General features: G+C 44.5%; 1 protein-coding gene across 2 annotated transcripts in view; it reads left to right on the top strand.

Annotated features, from left to right (window-relative positions):
• The first annotated feature begins 4,253 nt into the window (after nt 1-4,253).
• The window catches only part of BCAP31 (B cell receptor associated protein 31), a 310,400-nt gene continuing 292,201 nt past the window's right edge, over nt 4,254-22,452 (top strand). The window contains exon 1 of one of the 2 annotated variants that reach the window (XM_069645373.1): nt 4,254-4,464. The gene's annotated coding sequence lies outside the window, so the exon portion shown is untranslated. Of the gene's footprint in view, nt 4,465-4,546; nt 4,754-22,452 lie in introns of those variants that run through there. The other variant, XM_069645374.1, reaches the window with a different exon arrangement.

Raw genomic sequence — 22,452 nt, 5'->3', positions numbered from 1 at the left:
GAATGGAGACACACTTATGTGGATTGCAGGGGGCCGTCCAGCGTGAGGGGGGATGCTTGGCAGGAGACACGGGGTCTGTAGGTAGACATGGGAACAACAACCCATGCTCTATAGACCACTTTGAAGTGTACATGGTCTTTGGCACCTCTTGGCCTTTATCGCTCCCTGACAGCTCCACTTGCCAGCACAAGTACCCCGGTGCGAACTGCCTTTGATAGGGCGGGGGGTGGATCGGGGCGGTGGTCGTGCAGACAAGACACAGGAAGACTCGTGAATGGAGACACACTTATGTGGATTGCAGGGGGCCGTCCAGCGTGAGGGGGGATGCTTGGCAGGAGACACGGGGTCTGTAGGTAGACATGGGAACAACAACCCATGCTCTATAGACCACTTTGAAGTGTACATGGTCTTTGGCACCTCTTGGCCTTTATCGCTCCCTGACAGCTCCACTTGCCAGCACAAGTACCCCGGTGCGAACTGCCTTTGATAGGGCGGGGGGTGGATCGGGGCGGTGGTCGTGCAGACAAGACACAGGAAGACTCGTGAATGGAGACACACTTATGTGGATTGCAGGGGGCCGTCCAGCGTGAGGGGGGATGCTTGGCAGGAGACACGGGGTCTGTAGGTAGACATGGGAACAACAACCCATGCTCTATAGACCACTTTGAAGTGTACATGGTCTTTGGCACCTCTTGGCCTTTATCGCTCCCTGACAGCTCCACTTGCCAGCACAAGTACCCCGGTGCGAACTGCCTTTGATAGGGCGGGGGGTGGATCGGGGCGGTGGTCGTGCAGACAAGACACAGGAAGACTCGTGAATGGAGACACACTTATGTGGATTGCAGGGGGCCGTCCAGCGTGAGGGGGGATGCTTGGCAGGAGACACGGGGTCTGTAGGTAGACATGGGAACAACAACCCATGCTCTATAGACCACTTTGAAGTGTACATGGTCTTTGGCACCTCTTGGCCTTTATCGCTCCCTGACAGCTCCACTTGCCAGCACAAGTACCCCGGTGCGAACTGCCTTTGATAGGGCGGGGGGTGGATCAGGGCGGTGGTCGTGCAGACAAGACACAGGAAGACTCGTGAATGGAGACACACTTATGTGGATTGCAGGGGGCCGTCCAGCGTGAGGGGGGATGCTTGGCAGGAGACACGGGGTCTGTAGGTAGACATGGGAACAACAACCCATGCTCTATAGACCACTTTGAAGTGTACATGGTCTTTGGCACCTCTTGGCCTTTATCGCTCCCTGACAGCTCCACTTGCCAGCACAAGTACCCCGGTGCAAACTGCCTTTGATAGGGCGGGGGTGGATCGGGGCGGTGGTCGTGCAGACAAGACCAGTTTGCCGCAGGGCCTCACCAAGGAGAGGCCATCTAACTGAATGTAAGAGGATGGCTGCAGGATCTATCTACTACATGGAATGCAGGGGGGTGAGTTTATAAATACCTCACCCTCCCAGGAGAATATACACTAGATTCATTTAAAAAATCAAAACAACCATTGTTAAAATATATGTTGGGCTTTATTTTAGATTTTAATTAAACATAAATAATAAACATTACACATTGTAAAGTTGAGGTTGCAGCACATCGAGGGAAAATCCGCGGTATTGTCCACTGTCACTGGGGAAATGTTGTCTAATGGCAAGTACCGCACAGGCAGGTATTACTCTCCGAACGCGGTGTCCGAGCCTCCCGTGAAGCCACCAAGTGAAGCAACGATAGGCCACCAGCCTGTACCACCTGTGAAAAAAAAAGATGCAAACTGTATTAAACTGACCAAACTTTCTTATCAATGTCGATTCAGGTAACACATGTCATTTTTCTTAGAAAAAAATTATATCTAGAAAATGCACTATATGGAACAAATTTACATGCGTTCGAATGATATGTAAATGTAATTTTATATGTGGGAGACGACCATGAAATAGTGGTGGCATCACTGACATCACAAACAGAGTATACTTACTCGTTACTCGGATTACGCGGACGAACAGTGCCGCGAAGTTCGTGCATAAGCACCATCATCATCCTCAACACGGTCCGTGAGAGGCAGGCTTCCCTGAACTCTGGCAGCTCGGTGATGCATTGCGGACTTTGCTCGCCTTCCTGCAGACTTTGCTCGCTTTCCGAAATGTAGGCCAAGCACCCGGAATTTTCACGGCAGCAGCAGTTCTCCTCCTCAGTTGGCATTAGCTCGCACCGATTGCACGTCCACCAGGTGGAGACGCCGTCCATGCGACATGGTCCAGGCTCTTCATCCGTTGACTGGTCCTCCCAACTGCCGTCCGAATCCCCATCGTTTTCGCGTGCTTGACTTTCCAGTAGTTCTTCCTCGGTGTACTCGGGCTCGTACATATACGGCATTATTGTGGCCATTGTGCGGTAAAGATAGTAAAATAATTTACAGAGATGGTACAGGTGTTCACACGGGCTACAAGCGGCGAAGGTAGCTGACCAGAGCACTGAAACGAGTCACAGAATACTCAAAGTAACACAGAGAGAGGAATGGAATCGAAAATCTGCTGCTGTGTGTTGTGAAACGGTCTGTTTATACTTATTGGGGAAAGAGGCGTCCTGCCATTTCCATGGCAACACGTCAATAGCTGAGGCGCAGCGATTGTTGACACGAGACGTGCTTGAAATGGGCAGTACGCGTCTGCTGATGTCAGGCTCAGGGGCGGGGGATTTGATTTAGTGCCGCAAAGGCAGGTGAGCCAGGTCGATGCGGCGGAATGATAGGATTATCACAAAATGGAGGCTGATTTCGAGTGCGATAATGGGCGAAAAGTCGGGTAAGGTCCATAGGAAAGTTTCCTACGATCTACCGATTTATGCTTACAAACACATGGCCGACCCGTAGGGACAATTAAAAAAAAGTCCCGGAACTATCCTTTAATAGCTTTTCAAGTAACATTTAGTAATTTGTCAGCAGTTTGCCATTATGGTTACATGTTTGGGACATGGTTCAAAGGTCCTAACTTTCAGAACAGCGCAGAGCCTCCCAGGTCTTCCACACAATGTCTCCTCTGCGGTCTCTGTCCACCTGCCATCTGTGAAGGCTGGTCTTTGTGGTGACAGAGGCTTCACTTCACTTCTCCAGGCAGTTTCGGTGGCTGCCCTCGACTTGCCGCTTTCAGGGGGATCTTGGTGGAGTTTGTGGGGAGCGGTGCAGGCCAGTAGGGAACATAGTTCCACTACTTCACTTTGACCACTGATTGAAGACATTGCGGCTGCTTTAAACTTATTTTGGACCTTAACTTTGATTGGAGGTCACCTGCAAGCTCTGCCCCCTCTAAACCTCGCCTCCTCGGACACCGCCCACCCCAAAACTCCGCCCCCACCCAAGGCCTTGTGGGATCCCCCACCAGACTTTTTCCATTTCCACCACTGAATGTATGTGTGTATGGTAATTGGGATGCTTAAGTGAATGAATGTGTAATTGCATGTGCGCCTATGTGTAAAGCTGGGCGCCCACCATTTGATACTTGGGCCCCATGCCAGACAACCCTTAGGGTTGAACCATAGCTCTCAACCATTTCTGTTGCAAAGGCGGGTGAAAACACCCGATTTTGTTTTTGGTGGGTGAGAGGCCCATTGAAACGAATGGACGTGCAGAAGGCTTGGCGAGTGAGGCAGCTCTTTACAATGCGGGTGACACCCGCCAAAAGCGTGTCAGTTGAGAGCTGTGGTTGAACAGAGGAGGCAGAGTTTTCCACGTCCAGTTTGGAAATAGCCCCTCCCATCACCAGTTAACCCCCGGCCCCCAAAATGTAGGTTTTGTTGTACCCCTGGCACTCCTCCTGAGAAGAGACTCAGTGGTCTTCAGCACTGCAACCCTGTCTGAGGGGCAATGAGTGAGCCATGAGGATAATGTTGGACAGTGAAGTAACTAGTTATGGCACAGATAAGATATGCTTGAGCATGAGAAGTGAGTAAAGGAATATCGGCCAACATAAGGTGTTCGGTCACAACAGGGACAATTCCCGAAACTAAAAACAGAACTCGATACTCTACTAAAAGGCTTGAGTTTTCCTGTAGTGGGTAGAACCACTGATAGAACAACTGGGACTAAAATAACCAAGGAGTCTGATATTTTGAAGATGGTCATGGAATATCAAAAGTACAATATACCGAAAATAAAAGAATTTTGAGATACATTCGGTATAAAACAAGGAAATTGTGTACAAGCATTACCCGAAAGGGGGCGCGCATTGTATAAAATAAGGAAGGTGCCAAGAACTACAACTAATGTAAAGACGCTTTTAAAACAGCACCTGCTGGGAAGTGTAGAAGACACACGTGATGTTTGTACGTTGCTAGAGCCTTTCCTCTGATATGAACTAGTCTCGCCCACAGTGTCTGAAGTACACGTGAGAAGTCTCGGCTCTTCGGCCTGGCAGGCGACCGGAAGTGACAGAGTGGAGGAGGAGGAGACTGCCTGTGACAGCGACTGAGGTAGGAAATGGGTGCTTTCTATCGGTTACTCTGAGGTGCCTACCAACATACAAACTCACCCCCCTTCCCAACCCAGTGTGCCAACAAAATCACTGCTGGGCCGTCGTCGTTGTGGCGAAGCTACCTCCCCGCCCCATTTAGCTGAACTCCACTCGCTGTGCTCCTTGCCCCAGAATAAGCACATTCCGAGGATTTTATTTGTTGACCCAGTTCCGACACGTTCACCCCCGTGACAGTCTAGTTCCAAGTTCCCAGCGAGGAAGGCGGACCTTTTGCAGCCTCTAGGCAAGTGAGTTCCCCCCCAACCTCGCGGCCCCCACACTCCACTCGAGATTATTTCCCTTCTGTACTTCTAGGTTTCCCTCTCTCAAACTCGTGATACTTTCTTCCCCTTCTGTTGTTTGTTACGGGCGTTTCTGATAGAAACAATTAAGCTATTCTCTTCTGTAAATACAAACCTCACTCAGTTGAGGTGAAAACAGGGCGCCCGGGGCAGCACGCGCCAATGTGGGACGTGCGTGCCCCCTCCCTGGGTAGAGGGTGCCTTCCCTTTCCTTAACGAAGGTAATATCGCAAGTAGTTCTGAATGTGTTTAGGCATTCTCCGCACCTCCTTCAGGTTTTAGCAACGAAAGGATTCCAGTTTGCGGCAGGTTCTCTGTCCCGTAGAGGTAGAGATGTTCACTTTGTTTTGCCTTTGACAGTACATATGAACGAGACCGTGCTTAGTTTGACTGTTGCTGTAGAACGACAACTATTGACTTTTAATTCATGTACATGATCTGCACAGAGGTTAACGCAATAATCAGTGCTTTAAGTGGGGAAGAAATTGAGGGCGGACCCTCATTTGGGGGCGTGGCGTGCGTGATGTGCGTGGCCTAAAGAACATTTAAAAATGCACCTGGTTGTACGTGGGGTTGGGTCTCTCGGTGTGAGCATGCCCAGCCCCAAATGCATAAACATCTTTAAGGAATAATATCTATAGAAAGGAAACCCTACAAGAGACACCCAATAAGCACTGCCCAGAAAGAATTGTAGCTCTTACAAACTTAAGCCTAAAGTTCCTCAGCCACTACCTCCTCACCATTACGCAGGCCATAGTGGTTATTTCTGCAAAAAAAGGGCAGGCCCATGTTTATCGAACAGAGCTAGCATTAGCATCTCGTATTAGTGCTGGCACTGCATTGATTTGCCATGGACTACTGTCTGCATGGTGACACACAATTAAACCTGCTTTCTTAATCAAGGCGCCAAGTGTTTAGAAAATAAAAAGAGCTTTGATGCGGAGTGGATGCAGCCACTAAAATAATTAAGCTAAAAAATGACAGGTAACCTTCCCAGGCATGCACCATACGTAACTAAAAAGTAATGGACAAAAAGTTTTGGTGTGTCAAATAAAGAAGACATGAAAATAAAGAACATAGTTTAAAAAAATGATTGTGTGGCATGTTAATTCTCTTGGAAGAATACATAGATTTCTCAGCTAACTGATGCATTGTGTGGCCTTCTGAAAAAAAAGCCCCATGGTAATGTCTTAACACTGAAATATTAAGCACATACTGTGTAATAACAATGGCTTGTTAAATGAGCCATCACTTATAAATTGCCCCCACTTGAAAGGCTGTCCGCACAAAGAGGGACACAGGTTGTGCGTCTCCAGAACATCTCAGAGGCTGGTATTAGAATATGTATTCCTTTGTTTGCAATAAAGGAATGCTTACGATTTTCTCCCATGGTGAGAATGGAGGCAGCTCTCTGGGTGTGCCACATCCTGCCCCATCCCCAGAGCTATTAAGCTCTGCTCTCCAAGCATTCGCCAGGGAGAAAGGCAGTTCTTTTTTTCTGGCCTCTGTGGATGAGGGAAAGGAGTCAGAGCTGTGACTGACAGAAATGCCAGCCACAGAGTTGAGCGCACTGCAACTTGTGCACGGCGCTGTAGCTGACACTTCTGTCACTCCAGCTGTCTTTGTTAATGGCAGCCCCGCGAGGCTAATGTCCTGTTGCTGCTACAGCGGGACGTTATCCCACCGTAGCCGCAACGGGACATTAGCCTGCAGGGCTGCCATTAACAAAGACAGCTGGACGTTATCCAGCCTTGGCATGGTGGCACCGGAGCCTGGCAGCGTCCCAGCTCAGCTCCAGTTTTTGGAGACTGCTGGGGCCCACTTAATGATGTTGCACAGTATCGGAGATCCACATCTGATGTTGACGTCTTTGAATGTGAGGAATCCCATAGATGAAAAGATGGTATAGTGTGTGGAGTGACTTGGCAGTGGTGTATCTAGAGATCGTTAAGGGTGGGGGTACCAGGGGCACATGTAGAGCTAGGAGGGGGTATAAACTAATAAGGGTTAACGTGCGAAACTGGTTTAAGCAAACCTATATTACTGAGCTGTTTGTAGTTATAAAAATGTTGACGTTATTCAAGTTTACAGTAGGTTTAAGACAGTAAGTTGCTGGACCCCCTAAAGCAGAAGCGACATGTTCAACGGTTGTGAAAAGGCCCTCACAGCAACCTTCAAAGACATTTGGTCCTACAAGTTTTTTTAACTATTCGTTTTTCTGTCAATACATTTCATCATCCTATGTTGCTAAAAAACGATTGATTGGAAAAAAGTAGATAAGCAAATTGATAGTCTGCAATTGCCCACACTATCCCCCCTCATTAGGTACTTTCATGGTCCATTCCACATCGCCAGAATTGCACCGTGGTAACACTTACAAGTTACAACTCCGACGTGACAGTAGTGTTCCACCTGAAGGAGTCCACTCGGTGCTTTACACAGTTAATCCATAACTATGTTCCATCTAATCCTTCTCCGTTATTTCAAATGTAAAAATCGAGTTTTTATCTAGCACCTCATGGCGGGTACTTAATTGTCCTAAGAGCAATAAGTGGTATCACTCCCCAGCTTAATGATGATCTAATCAGAATGTCTTCTATAGGACATCTGACGTGTGTGGTTCAGTGTTGAATAAAGCAAAGTGATTGATTGAAATGTGTGGTTACGTTTTGGTGTGTGGTTCTGCAAAATAGGATCTGTGGTTACTGTGAAAATAAAATATGGACATTCAACGCAGTTATATGTGGGGGGGAGACCCCATGCTCCCCTCACTTTTAATTATTACCCTAAACCCCCCCCACACACACTTGCGTTGGAGTGCGCAGTAAAACATTCTAAATGTTCGTCGGTTGAGTAATGGTGTGATATCCCCAAAAAGTGTGAGGTTTTTATAGGAAGAAGTGAGGAATGAAACATGTGGCATTGATGAGTGCATGCCAGAAGTAGCAGAGCACTGAGTGCCTATTTGGTTCTCGCTGGTTTATAGCCTTGATTCTTTGGTATGTGTCAAGAGGTGGAAAAATGCAATATCTATTACAGTCGTGCTGGGCGAGCCCTTGGTCAGGCGCAGTAGTATGTAATGGAGCCCTGGATGTAGCAGGCTGTGATATGAACTCTGATCCTCCTCTGGTTGGGAGGTTATTAGCAGGCATAAATCAGCTATGTTTGTTTTAGTTTAAGGATGCTAGTATAGTGAAAGGTGAGTCAGTCGGTTGGAGAAGGAGGCAGTGGTTTGGGGCACCTCAAGCAGTCCTATTTGTGGAATTTCAGGGCTAGGCTAAAGATGTATTGTTACAGTTATGGGTTCCATTTTATGATGATTCTTTTTCTGATGGGGAGAAAAAGTTGGATACTGACCCGACTTGGTTTGGATCTCCAAGGTGGCGTTCATGTAAGTGTTGTGCCCAGACTTATTGCACGTCAGTGAGGTTGACATGCGTTTCACTTTTAAAATGCCAATGTCCAAAAGGAACCCAGCAGTTATTGAATAACAAGAATTATTTAGAAATGATCGGTGGATGAGGCACTTGCCGTCCACCAAGTATCTTACTTGGTAATCTGCGGAGACATGAACGCAATATGTCAAACCTGCAGTCACCTACAGACCACGAAAACAAAATTGTCTGCAGCAGAGGAGCGGGGAGCTTTATGGCTGAAACTTATGGACTCGAGAGACCTGCTCCATCTTGAGACCTGCTCCATCTTGACGCAGTGTTTTAACAGCCGGCCTCTCTGCCGACCTGGGAGTGAAACAAGTAATTTGCCGCCATAGACCAAGTTTTTGTGTCAAGATCAGTTCTTTAGGTGACTAAGTCGTTTCAGGTTAAAAGAACAAAGGCAAGCGATCACAACCTGCTGTCTACCAAATGTACTTCGACCTACGTCCATAATCAACTAATGAATACACAAATTGAACCCAATAACCAAGGCACCAGATTAAAACTGACCGCAAACTGCATCGAAGACCTAACCAACAAGTATATCAACTTCGAAGATGCTCGCACTATGAACCAGATTGACTACCAGGCTCTGCTTACGGTCTACAAGAAAACTGGCACTAAGAGAAAGCTAACTGCAAATAAAAAATGACAAAACACTGGTCGACAAAAGACGTGAGCTGCGTAAAATCAAGAGGATGGAAATTAGACTCGACCAGACCCGACCCTCAGTCGGCCAGAGACACAGTAAATGAAGCAACCAGAAACTACCTGTCTTGGGTTAGAGGACATCGCTTGACCCTGTGTATCAGCAAGATTCTGAAACAATGTGAAAATTGATCAGCGGACGCAACCCTAGAGAATTCTGGTCTCTTATGCGAAACACCACGACTGCCATAGAGTCCATCTTGAACAGCATTGGAGAATCTACTTGGGCAAATTACTTCAAGACTCTCTCTAAAGTATCCCTTGAAGGGAGCTGGAATAAAGTCCAATACCATCAAATACAGCCTGGGCAAGGCTCGACGACAAAGAAGAAATCGTCTCGATAATCCAGAAACTAAAGAAATCCAGAGCTCCTTGTCCGGATCGCATAACAAACTTTTACATTAAGAGCCACACAGATGAATGGGCCACCTTCATCAGCAATGTCCTCAGAAGATGCGTAGAAACATCTATTCCACCATCATGGACATCGGCAATAGTGGTTCCTATTTTCAAAAAGGGAAGCGGTAGCGACCCAATAAGCTACCGCCCGATCGCTCTGGTTGACCCTATTGAGAAAGTCTTTGGTTCCCTCTTACTCAAGAATTTCCAAGCGTGTGCAAGCAAAGACCCTTGTGATGACCCTTTTCAATCAGGCTTCAAGAAAAGCATAGGAGCCACTGCAAACATCTTACTGTTGAGCGCACTAAAAAGCAAGATCACTTGAAGGGGGTCCTAGGCTCTCATTTGTTGACCTGACTCAGGCCTTCGATCGAGTAGACATCGATTGACTTTGGAATAAACTCTCTGCATGGAACTGTCCTGATGAAATTCTCGAACCGATTAAAAACTCACCACACCAACACAAGAATGAATTTGTTTAAGCCAGCAGGGCTTATTATTGGCAGAGATACAAACACGGAGTGGGGTCAAGCAAGGTTGCCCCCCAGCTCCTGCTCTCATCTTGGCCTACTTGAGAGATTTCAAAGACACTGTAAGATCCTTCCCTCTGAAATTAGGTCAGGCCAAAATCGGTCGCCTGTTGTACGCTGACGACTTAATCTTATTTGACCATACACCGATTGGTCTTCAGCGGCAACAATAACAACTTACACCACTTCATCACTGTAAATACCCTTGAAATCAACAAAGGCAAAACCAAAGTTATGGCACTTGAAAAAACTAGTAAGAGCAGAAAAACATCCAGTGGAACCTAGAGGCCTGTGCAATAAAAGTCACTTTTAGTACCTAGGAGTCGCCCTCGATAGCTTAAAGCTCGAACATCTATGCAGCGGCTCCTCCTAGAAAAAAACAGAAAACTAACATTGTAAGCCATTGACCGGAAATGTGGTCACATTTCAGTGATCCCTGTGATCAACTTCTACAGAATGAAGGCAGTTCCATCACTGACCTATGGGGCCGAAGCCATGCCATATATACCGAAATCATTATGGCCCAGATTAGAAGCTTACTTCTGGAGGACGGTCCTTGACTTAACAAAATCCACCCCGTGGCATCTATCAGACGAGAGCTTAGCTTAGTTTCTCTTCAAGGAACAATCACTTGTAACTCCTTGATGCTGTACAGAAAGTGCCTGCTTCCAAACAACCCTCTAATATACAGCTTGATTAATAAAGAAATTGAAGGGTGTAGCTGCAAAATGCTTGAAAACTGGACAAAGGACACAAAAGACATTTTGAAGTCCATTCAAAGCTGTGAAGACGACATGATTGAGAATCCGACAAAAGTCCTCAAGAAACTGAAGGAACTCTACTGCATTTTGACTTGACACAGCTGCGGGAAAAAACGTACAACTCACCTGCCAGGTTAACACTAAAAAACTGAACCAACTCCAAGGTTTTATTATGAAACTCCTACAGATTCTCTTGCAACTTCTTCCTGCGAGCATGGCTCAATCTTCTAGAAACAAACGAAATATTGGCAATATTTCCCCTACTAACAGTTGTCACTTTTGTAAAGTGGACAATGAAAAAGAGACTATACGTCACTTGCTGCTGTCATGTGTGGGCATGCGTCAAATTAGAATGCAGTACCTGATGCGTTTCCTCTCAAATCCTTTGCTTATGGACCGAGAGACTTGGTGTTCAAGGCTGATTGGTGGGGAAAAGTGCATTTGGGTAATTGCAACATCGAAAATTTTATAGCGCATTATGACTAACGCAGCAACCTTGAACACTTCTTTTTCCTAAATGTCGCTTGAAGAATCTTTTGACTTGAAAACAGAAGTATTAGCCAATTAGCAACTATACTGCGCCACTTCTGTTTTTTTACACAAAACAAAATCTTTTTTTGATTAAAACAAATAAGTAAAAATAAATATATATTATTTCTGTTGTGGTGGTATTTAGATTGTTGTTTGGCATCCAAGAGTTTGTCGGTGAGGCATTTGTGGAGGTTGTTGTCAGGGTTTCAGTCGAAAGTTATCTTGAAGATAAGTTTGGTGTTGTCTGCCTGGTTGTAGGCTGTTAGTCCATGGGTTTGAATGAGTTTCATTAGGGGGCTATTGTAGAAATTGAAGAGAAGCGGGGAGAGGCTAGATCCTTGTGGTACGCAGTAGGTGACATTTTTAGTGTTTGATGTAAATAGTGGTAGGAGGATTCTTTCAGTTTGGTTGGTGAGGAAAGATTTCACTCATTGTAGGGCAGAGCTTATAATGCTGCATTCCACCCTCTTTTAGCGTTGTCTGCTTTTGTACGTTTCCAGTTGTAAGAGGGCTGATTGGGTCCTGTTGTCCGTGTCTATTTTAATGTCGTCCCATTTGGAGAGAATGTTGATTCAGTACCTCTCGTGGGTCTGAAGCTGACTTGGGATTCAAGTGTTCCTTTTACTTTCTACCTGATTGAGTAGTTTTTTTGTAGGCGTGGTTCTCTAGGATTTTCACTGGGTATGGTAGATTTGATATAGGTCTGTAGTTAGTGTGTTCTTCTGAATTTCCCATCTCCAGGCTTAAAATAAGCAGTATTGCATTGCAATTAGCGATACAATACCAGTAATTTGCATTTTACTTAATCATGTTGTACTAACTGCGATGTGTTTTTTCTAGAGCGTTGATAGTGCCAGTTCAGTACCATTTGTGCTGTGCACAGTAGGCAGACCAGTAAGAGGCTCCTGGGCTGGGCTGAAACGTTATGTGCCCAGTTTCAGTCCAGCCCTGATGCACAAGCACGTGCTGTTCAGTGGAGCGCATGAGCAGGAAAGCCAAATCTTTAGATCGGGTCACACACTCTCTTCTGCTGCCCTGTCTCATGGATGTGGATCAGTAAGAAATTGGAGCATAGCAGGTGAATTAAACAATGGGCTCCCGTCGCTGCAGCTACTTGGGTGGGAGGGTGTACAGCCCGGTGTACAGTCATGCTGGGACTGGGGACATACCACATATTGGTGAGGGAGGAGGAGGGAAGACCTGCAGGATGTCTAAACAGCAAGAGAAATGCTTCGAGGCACTCGCTCCCAAACAAGCCTGTAATCGTGAGTGCAGGGTTGTGCGCTGGGAATATTTCTCCTGCCGGATGTAGTTATAACATTATGTCGGCTCATTCTGTGAGGCTCACGGTGTAGGGAGGCTTGACATGACACCTTGGATCAATGCGCTGCTCTGCAGAGGCTACAGAGTCCAGCCTGTGGCACTGAACCTCCTCCGAGCAGCACACTTCTTCCTGGGCCTTTTCACAGCAGCCATGCACAAATTCCAAGTAGGGCAGTATGATTATGCAGTCATCTTGACAAAGCTGCAGTTTCCTCACCATCTTTACAAAACCTTTACCTCCTCCAAATACACACGTCACTGCCGTTGCGTGCTTTTCACATGGCAGCAGTGACAGAAAAGTACCTTTGAGTCTGGAGTGACACCAGTGGCGCAACGGTCCATGAGCAGAACAGGCTTTAGACCCCGACTCCCCCTCGAAATGTAGGGTTATGTTGACCTGAGTGTACAGAGCCAGGACAGGACCGGACACCGACATTAAACGGCGTTTGAGGCTACACTGTTAACTAAGTCTCGACAGTTACTCATGTAAATACATTTTGTTATTAGCCCCCTGCATTCGTATGCATGCATTTTTAGGGAATTGAAATCGCGATGCGGTGTTAGTACGTTTATGTCAGTGAACTGATTAGCAGGTCCTAAGAGAACTCATTCTCACAGCAGTGTCTTAAGTGGGTGTTTCAGACACAGAGCGAGTTAACTGCTTGTAACACTTAAGCTGCACTAAATTAGAATATGTAAAGAAGTTAAATGCACCCAGACAAGTACGTTTGACCCCCCCCCTGCAGTCTCTAAAGTTAGGCCCTCACCATTTAAAGGGTTAGCCCCCCCCCCCCAAACCTTGAAATGTTTGTCTAGTTGTGCACCAGTCCAATACTCACGAGAACATGGGAATTTAAATAGACTTGCCATGATGGAACCAAGCAACAAATACCTTACTAATCATGTGCTTACAGTTGGTTGATATGTTGAAAACCGAGGGCTTTCTATGAATACAGTACAACGAACACTTCCAGTGATTTGCAGATTAAAACGTGCAGTGGGAGTAAATGGCTTGCCAAGCACCACACATGCTATTTAAGCAGTGAAGCTGGTATTTGAGCTCTATTTGTTTAGTAGAAAATGTGAACGTCGTTTGCCTTTCACATTTTTATTGGACATGAAAGTACACATAAGAATTCCGATCAAGATGTTTTGCCGCAAGCCATTCGCTGCAACTTGTTTGCTGCAAATCCACTGTCGCCAAGCCTTGTTGGCTGTATCCAGCAGGAGTGGACGCATTGGTACTGGAATGTTTCGGCACACACCATGAACATAAAGACTAATATATATTTTTAGATTTGTAATGATATTTGCGGAATGTATATTTGATGCTCCTCCTATTTTATCATTAAGATGGCCATTAAGCTAGTACATGGGCCAGCACTTATCTATGCCAATGTACCTCTTACTAACTTGAAGAATCATGTTACTTCAGCATTGGGATCAGCATTAATGTACCTCTGATCTGCAGCACTCCCTGCTACTCTAATGCTAGGCAGTTTATGGCCCTATGTGGTTTTGCCCTAACCTGAAGCACCCAATGCAATTCTTACTTGACCCAGCACACAGCTCTGTCAGTGCCCCTCTCTTCTGACCAGCAGCACCCACTCATAGTCAAGCAATGGGGTTAGCACACAGCTCTGCAAATGTAAATCTATCCTGACTTTCAGAAAGCACTGCTGTCCTTGCGCTGGGATTCACGTACACCTCTGTTAAAGCAACCCAATGTAGCTTTCCCTACCATTCTGCTACATGGCCCGCACATAGCGCCGCAATTGCATTTTAATCCCAAGGCTCAGCAAATATTGCTTGGCCAGCACTGCAGCCAATAAGGAGTTCTCCCTATGTACCTCAATCCTGATCAGCAGCACCAATTGCTATTGCAGCAATGAAACCAGTGTTCAGCTCTGCCAATACACCTCAATCTTCACCCACAGCACCCTCTGTTATTCCAAGTATGCGGCCTGCTTATAACTCTGCCAATACATTCAATATATGCTCTGTATTACCACAGCTTTTCCAAACGTGCAATCAGGTCTGCGAATGCACCTCAATCCTGATAATACAGCATTGCAACCCACACAAAGCCCTAGCAGTCTTTCCATGCACAGATTTCAAAATAAAATGCCCGTACAGGGTTGGAACACTTATGCACCCACCCGGTTTCCCAGGCCAGTGCCAACTCGAAGTACTCTTGGTGAATTGTTCCATTGTCTAGCACAATGCACCAAGCACACATCACGACACGTCTTAGCCCTAGATACCTTTTTTTAAAATGGTTTAAACCAGCCATTTGCTTGTGGCTGTGCACTTTTATGCCCAACACTGGCAAAACATGTTAGCTAACTTGATAGCAATGCAAAAATGGCACACACACAAACTGAGTCTTCATTGATGCCTTTTTGCAATTCACTACTCGTCCCATTGAAAATGCTTAAGCGAAAATTGCTAATCATTTAGGTTGAATTGCTAATCAAAAATATTTTGTCTAGCAATGTTGACTAATCAATTTTGCAAAACTAATTTATGCCTTGAATCTTTTAGGAGGGGTTTGATGCACAGTGATTTTAATGATTGTGACACTATTCCTGTATGTAGGGATTTATTAATTAGTAGTCGGAAGTATGTGGCTGGTGTTTTGTGGTTGAGGTTTTTTGTAGATACCCGGTGGACATGGGTCCCTGGGAGATTGGCGATATTGGTGTCTTTTTTTATTAGTACGTCAAAACGATCCTCACTTATGGTTTCAAATCCAAGTGTTGTGGTTGATGGAGTGCTGGTTTGTGGGGGGTGTTTGTGGTACTAGCGCCTGCATCAATGGTTTGTTGCATTGCTTCTATTCAGATGGGTCGTGATATTGTCATATAGGGTTTGCGATGGTACAATGCAGTTGTTGCAAGAAGTTTATTTTCTTGGTGATTTTCATCTATTGGATTCTTGCGGTGTAGAATACGTTTTGTGCTTTGAGGACTACTGATTTGTTTATTTGTATTTGTCATTGGTAGTTGGTTTTGTTCGATTGGTTGTAGTGTTTTCTATGTCATTTCTTTTCCAGTTTGCGTTTGTTTTTGAGTTTGGTCACTTCTTCTGTGAACCATCTCAATGCTGTTTTCTTTGAAGAATGTGAGTGCTAATCAATATAGTGCATCTGTGAACCAGTTGTGAGGCTTCTCTTTCACTGAATCCAGTGTCCTTCTATATAGCGGGCAGGTGTCGCGTTTGGTAGATTACAATGTATCTGTTAGGGTTTCCAGATCAAGTCTTTTCCAGTTTCTTTTCTTTCTTACCTGGAGTCTTGTTTGTGGGCATCATGCAGCTCAGAACTTTTCAACAAATGGCGGGATCATATGAAGATCATTCCATGTGACTGGTAACAGTGGGTCATCTCAGCAGAAGATTGTGCCTGAAGTGTGTCCTGCTCCATAAGTGGAACCTTTTACTATTTGTTTGAAGTGAAGGGCGCTGAGGAAGTTTGTTGTAGTTTCGTTTTCTCTTGAAAACCAAAAGTTGAAGTCGCCCAGAAAAACTGTTGTCATGGTTTGTAGAGAGGTTGGCTATGCGGTTAATGAGATTTGTGGCAAAGTTGCCATTGTAGGTGGGCGGTCTGTAAATTAGAAGGAACAGTAGGTTGGATTGGTTGTTCAGCTTGAACTTGACTAGAAGCGATTCAGTCTTCTGTCATCTGAGCGGAGAAATGTTGAGCAGTTTTTTGTGCACTAGGGCGATTCCTCCTCCCCTTCTGTTTTCTCTGTTGGTGTTTATTAGTTCGTAGTTGTCAGGTATGACTTAGAGGGCGATTACTTTGTAGTTGTCGGCCGTATTTCTGTGAGGAAGAGTGCGTCTATGCTTCCTTCACTTAAGATGCCGTCAATTTCTGTTTTTTGCAGACTGTTAAGAACTCTCCTTGAATCTTATGGCTTTTCCATTTTCTTTAGGAAAAAAAAATGCTGTAAAATGGTTCGATCTGGTGAAGAGTTGGGCACGATTGCTTCACTCGGTGGATTTCTTATATTCAGGTCAAAAGTGGGTGACTTTCCACATCCTTGGTGCAAATGAAAAGTTGGTACCACTGCCATCCTACCGTACAAGGCTGGCATGTGCCATACGAATGGTTTACGAATAAAGCATGTGTGGAGGAGGACGCTTTACATCAGGGTCTTTTATACTTAAATTAAGTATATTCATGCTGCACTTTTTTTCCATTAAGGTCCTGCACAGGACTGGCAGCATAAACCATGGTGCGTACGTTTTTCTCACCGTGCCTTTCTTTGTTTTGAGCACTCCTTTACTGGCAGACTGGGCAGGCTCTTCAATTTGAGAGACCCTTTTTGGGGGATGACTCTAGGAGCCTCTAATTTGTCCCTGTTATTGCAGAGCATTATGGGAATTTGAATTACAAGACTCGCCCTTGAGTAAAGCAACAAATGGCTTTGGGGTCCTGTATATGAATGGCCACTACCGGCCTGCAAAACCTTCACTCGCCGCTCGCAATTGTCGAGTAAGGAATTGTGTGCATGTGAGCTGACCCCCGCTCCCCAGCTGCACTGTGTGCCTACAGGCAGTGTATTACACTTAGGCCATGTAGGCCGGAACCTACAGCGGCAAATTGTCACTTGAGTGGCATGTTTAAAGTTTATTTTTATTTCCCTTTGCCAGGCTGAACATGTGATGTTTGTGCTGATTACCTTTCTGCTCTCAGCATGAACAGAACGTAGGAGGTAGCCCACTCTGGCCTGATCTTTCTTTTAGTTCCTCTGTGGAGAAGAGCTCCCAAGGGTGATAAGAATGTAGCAGTAATTAAATGATTGCATTCAGACACTTAAAGCCTTTGCTGTCCAAACGTGTGTGTGTGTGTGTATAGATATATATGTTTACACAAGCTTTATCGTTGGCGACTTTTGTAAATAAAAAGCGCACACAAAACCCAGTGTGCGTTAGCAAGGCATACATTAGTTTTCAAAAATGTGATGTACTTTTGAATAATATATTAGTGAGACGAATCAAGCCTTGCCAATTCTTTAAAATTCCACAAAACTTGTAGGTTAAGTAATTTTAGTTGACCTACTCAACTTAAAAGAAATACACTCAACCCACAGCAACGGGTGACAAGAATGTGAATACGCTTTCTGTAAAATTGTGCATGCAGTGCTCCACTGCAAATCTGCGAGTATTGCACTCCCTATTTAGTTGGGAGTAAATTTAGGTTTTTAGGGAGTAAAAATGTAAGTCGAGTTCCCAATGGGAGTATTTTTTAAACAAGCAAAATGTTTTAACTTTGAAATTTGTTTGTAATAATATTCTTTGCACCTAGTTATTCATACACAAAAGGACCCCGTCTCCTCTACACAAGACCCCGTCTCCTCTACAAGACCAACCAGATCACCCTATACCAACATGCTCTATGTCCCACTAGTTAAAAAAGCCAGAGCGGGCGAATCCAGCTTCCCATTTCTCGCACCCACACACTGGAATGCCCTACCTCCCACAATCCGAGGTGAGGCCTCCCGCATCGCTTTCCGTAAAGCTATGAAAACCATCCTCTTCACCTTAGCTCTCTAGCACCAGCATGAACATTAAACTGCATAAGCTTTAAAGACCAACCGCATAAGCTGTAATGATAGAATTATGTTTGTAGTGTTTTAGTAATCTGCCAATGACTGCTACCACGCCTGTACCCTTGTAACTAAGCTCTTAAAGGTAACAGCGCCTCAATGTTTGCATGCTATATAAATAAATAAATGCTTCTTCTGATCAGGCAGTTATAGTAGTTTTTTTCCTGCGGTACTATGTGCACTACTGGTCCAGTATCCATGAAGCTGTTGGAGTGAAACCAGGGACACAAGAGTGTATGTTTCTTATTTTTGCTGTCAGTATTTTTACTCCCTGCTTTTGTTTTAGAGTATTTGCCTATTTCAGAGATTGTAGTGACTGATAGATGCCTTATCTGTAGGGCTGGGAGCATGTCGGCGCGAACCCACTTTGTTTGGTACACTGCTGCCAGTGACACTTATTTGACATTTACTGCAAAAAAGTAAATGTTACATAAGTTTCAAACATCCCCTGCAAATGGTACTTGCCCTTCATAAAATCTGCTTGACTATGCAAGTGAACTTTGGAAGCTCTGGCTGGTTGTCGGTTAGCTACATGAATGGACACAAATAAATAGATGTGATAAAAAGGCTCTGAAAACTGTTTGGCCAGCTCTTGCCTACAGGTGCTAATATAAAATGCAAATAATCATAGAGCGCAATGAGCTCTGGAGGCTAACTACAGTGTGTGGTATTGCAGTAGATGTGTCAATGTGCAGTTTGGATGGAGCTATTGATCATTCTTTTGCGTGAGCATCTAGTAAGCCATATGTATTCATTATGCAAGGGGAAAGAAAGAGATTAAGCAGAGGAGATGGCGTAGCAGGCAGAGAACTGGTCAAACTGGGTGGAATATTGTAGTTTGCTGCCTTTCAGGTTAACTGGTATAAAGCTGCTCATGCGTTGAGCACCAGCTGTACAGATATATGTAACCAGCAGAACACAGAACTAGATTTCTCATTAAAAGCAGTTCGCTGTGTGATCATGTTCATTCATTAATGTGATGCATCTTCCCCACCAACATCAAAAATCTAGTTGGCACTATGAGATTTAGATACACTAAACTTTACTCTAAGCCATGGAGACAATGCAGTGTTTTGCAGAAGCAATACAGTAGTTATGCATTATGCAACAACTTAAATTGTAAGAATGGAATTGCATGACTGCTTTTTGTCTTTGCCAAAGAGTATATAGTTTGCTTAATAAAAGTATCAACCAGATGACTTCTGGTTTTCAATTGTTTGAAAAAGAAAAAACAATCTTGCCTAGCACTACCATAGAGGCCTTTGGCACTGAAGAGTGGAGGAGTTGATTACTATTGCACTCTCTCCATTAGCCCCTTTAAACGTGCAGTGAACAGAGAAGAGGGTGGCGAGAGCCTTCAGACCCAGAGAGGAATTTTGGGTGACAGTGCTTTCATTGAACAAGGTAAATTAAATAGCTCAGTTTGCTACACAGAATTGCATAGCAAATTGCTACGCAACACTGCTTATTTTATGGCTTGATTAGGCGTTTAGTGATTCAGTCATACAACCCTTATCACAGACATACTTGCTAGATATAGAGATTTGTGTTCATTGTGCCCCTGCCCATTCTCACTATTTTTAAATAAATATACACAAACTGTGCAAAGCAATCCTCTTCACACACAAACGTTCAAATGCACAACATGCATTTTTAAAAACATTGTGAAAATCAGCAATGTTCCCTACAATAGTGTAAAGCTTACACATGACACATCCTATAGCGCTTCATGCCAGATTGATCCTGCTTCTAAGCATTTATTATTCAGCAATGTTTTTGTGCTCAAATGATCAACCTCAGGAGAATAAACGTGACATGCAGGCTGGCTCCATGATTGATGTGTGCGATTATCTTGCTGAGCTATCTGCGAGGCTTACTATTGATTTGATACATTTGGAGGCATATGGAATAGCTAGAGGGGCAAGTAGCAAGGGTCAATACTGTTGGCTTTACCAACTTTTCTGGTTGTTGGGTAAGAGGTGCACCTATACATTAACCCTTAGGTCCCAAATGGGGGCGTGTAAATTCTGTGTGACTATAGTAGCTTTAGACTTCAAATTTTGCACCCTGGCCACTATATATGCACACAATTAGACTGTTAAACCATGAGTGGAGCTTTTTTAACTAGCATACACTGTTACTTTAAGCTTATCCTGAAATGTAGGCTCTTGGACCTGATGTCCTCCAGCTCCAAGTGTTAAAAATACGTGTTTAATGTTTGGATTTTCAGAGATAATAGTGCCCAGTTTTATAAAGATGACTTGAAAAGCATTGATCCATAATGAAATAACCTGAAATATATTTTCTTATAGAAACACTAGCTTGATTTGCCCCTAGCTGAACGGAAGTCTAGATTTGAGCCGAATTAAAATATCCTGAGAGTTTTACAAGTGTACTTTCATGACTTCCAGACGGAACAATAGAAACGTTGTGATATCACCCAATTGCTGTCATTGTTTGATTCAGACCTGGAGCTTGTTATTGTATGCGATGCAAAGAACTTGGTGCCTGAAAGACGAAACCTGCATGATGTGTAGGCACTATGGAAATGCACTATATGGCTTAAGGGACGGAACATTATATGAATCAGTTGAATAGTTTTGTGAGTGTGGACACATGCTACTGGGGCCGTTTTAGGGCTTTAAGACGAACTTCTTATCACTCAAACATTAACACTTGTTGGTTTGCTTTGAGAATGATAGTTCTATTGGACACATTACTATGTGTGGTGTTATTCGCCTTTCCTAGCTTAACATTTCAATGCACCGTTCAAAACCTAGATGCTTAAGAGATTTCCGAGGTGTCTCGTTGCTTGAGGAGCAGTGTCTAGGACACAGCGTTCATCACGGTTCTGGAGGTGGGCAAGGGCGGTGAGGTCCATGTGTTGCTGCACAGGCAGCCTATGCCGTGGGCCAAGCCTGTTGGAATCTGCTTTATTAGCCGAAGACTTGCTCAGACAAACAGTGACTGGGATACGTTTGCGTCATAAGAATATTTTTTGTTTGTATAGCGCCCACTGTCGCAGTTCATGACGTTGGAGGACTTTTGCCTGCCGGAGGGAAAGTAAGAGTGACTGAAAATTCAGTAGAAGTAGGGACTAGTGGGCAGGAGCAAAGTCAAGTAGATAGTTGGGAGGAGGGATAGATGAGTACTCATGGAGGCATCAGAAGGAAAAGGTGGAAGAGCTATGTGTACAAATGGACTGAATTTATCGTGGGACACAGCTGTATTCTGTGGGGTGCAGCGATAAAAGGAGAGGGAGCTGGAGAAGGTGTTTGCTGCGCCAAGGGGTATGTCTGGAATCTACACACCACCTGGTGAGCTGGGGCATGTTGAAGCTATGTCCAAGAAAACGCTGGTGGCAAAGTCCTTCTACCTACTTCCTGATGGCTTCCAACAACGTTTAGCAGAGGTCTTAAGAATTAACCAATTTTGTAACAGCCCCCGTTTCTGGATTTGAATTTGGTGGGGAGTACGTTTAGAACCCAGTGCCAAGTGACACTTTAAGTTGCTAAATCTGTTTTTGCTTCTAAACGTTAGACCGAACAGCAAAGTAAAATCATCTTGAGCGTAACCATAGTTCCACTCAGTTTTTCTGCTTGTTGAACTTGGCATTGGTATTTTCTCTCTCATGTGCATTGCCAGAGCCAGCACTTCCCCTTTCTTCCTAATGAGCAGGTGTGAGGCTAATGGTACGGCTTAGTGACAGTAGGAAATGCTTCACGTTGGCAGCCATCCTGTGTCTAGTTTGGGAATACGTTTTGCAGGCTGGAGAGCAAACGAGAGGGCACCTACTTCAGATAAGGGACTGGGCCCCACTAGAAGCACTCGTCCCTCGCCTTGAAACTCGTAAATTACTCCCCATGCAGTCAGTGTGGCAGCCATCCACCATGGCATCCTATGCAAGGTTGGATACGTGATTTGAAGTACCATGAAGAGATTTTAAAAACCTAAAAATAAATCAAACTTTATGTAGTCCATTTCTATGATGCCTTTTAGAATGTATTTTTCAAAACTTTATTTATACATTTAGAACTTTACAGAAGCAATAGAACATAATACAATATCTCAAATGCACAATGTGATACTTATTCACCCATAATTTCCTAAATAAATCTTTAAGAAGTAACACAGGGGAACTGAATACAGAATGTATTTTTCGCTTCCAATTATTTCCACATAATGTGTCTTGAGCTGTATATTGGAAAACTAGATGTAGGTGGCTTTTTCAAACAGGTAATTTTTGCATGTTCTAGGTGGAGAGGAGAGAGAGTGTGTGTGTGGCATGATCAGTTTTTATTTATTTTGGCACCAGTTGCTTTTCATTTTGGTACTTGTTCTCTT

Source organism: Ambystoma mexicanum, chromosome 2p (assembly GCF_040938575.1).
Source record: "Ambystoma mexicanum isolate Mex_15411 chromosome 2p, UKY_AmexF1_1, whole genome shotgun sequence".
Classification (NCBI taxonomy): domain Eukaryota; kingdom Metazoa; phylum Chordata; class Amphibia; order Caudata; family Ambystomatidae; genus Ambystoma; species Ambystoma mexicanum.
The sequence above is the reverse complement of the archived record's forward strand: the minus strand, read 5'-3'. Positions and strand labels throughout refer to the sequence as shown.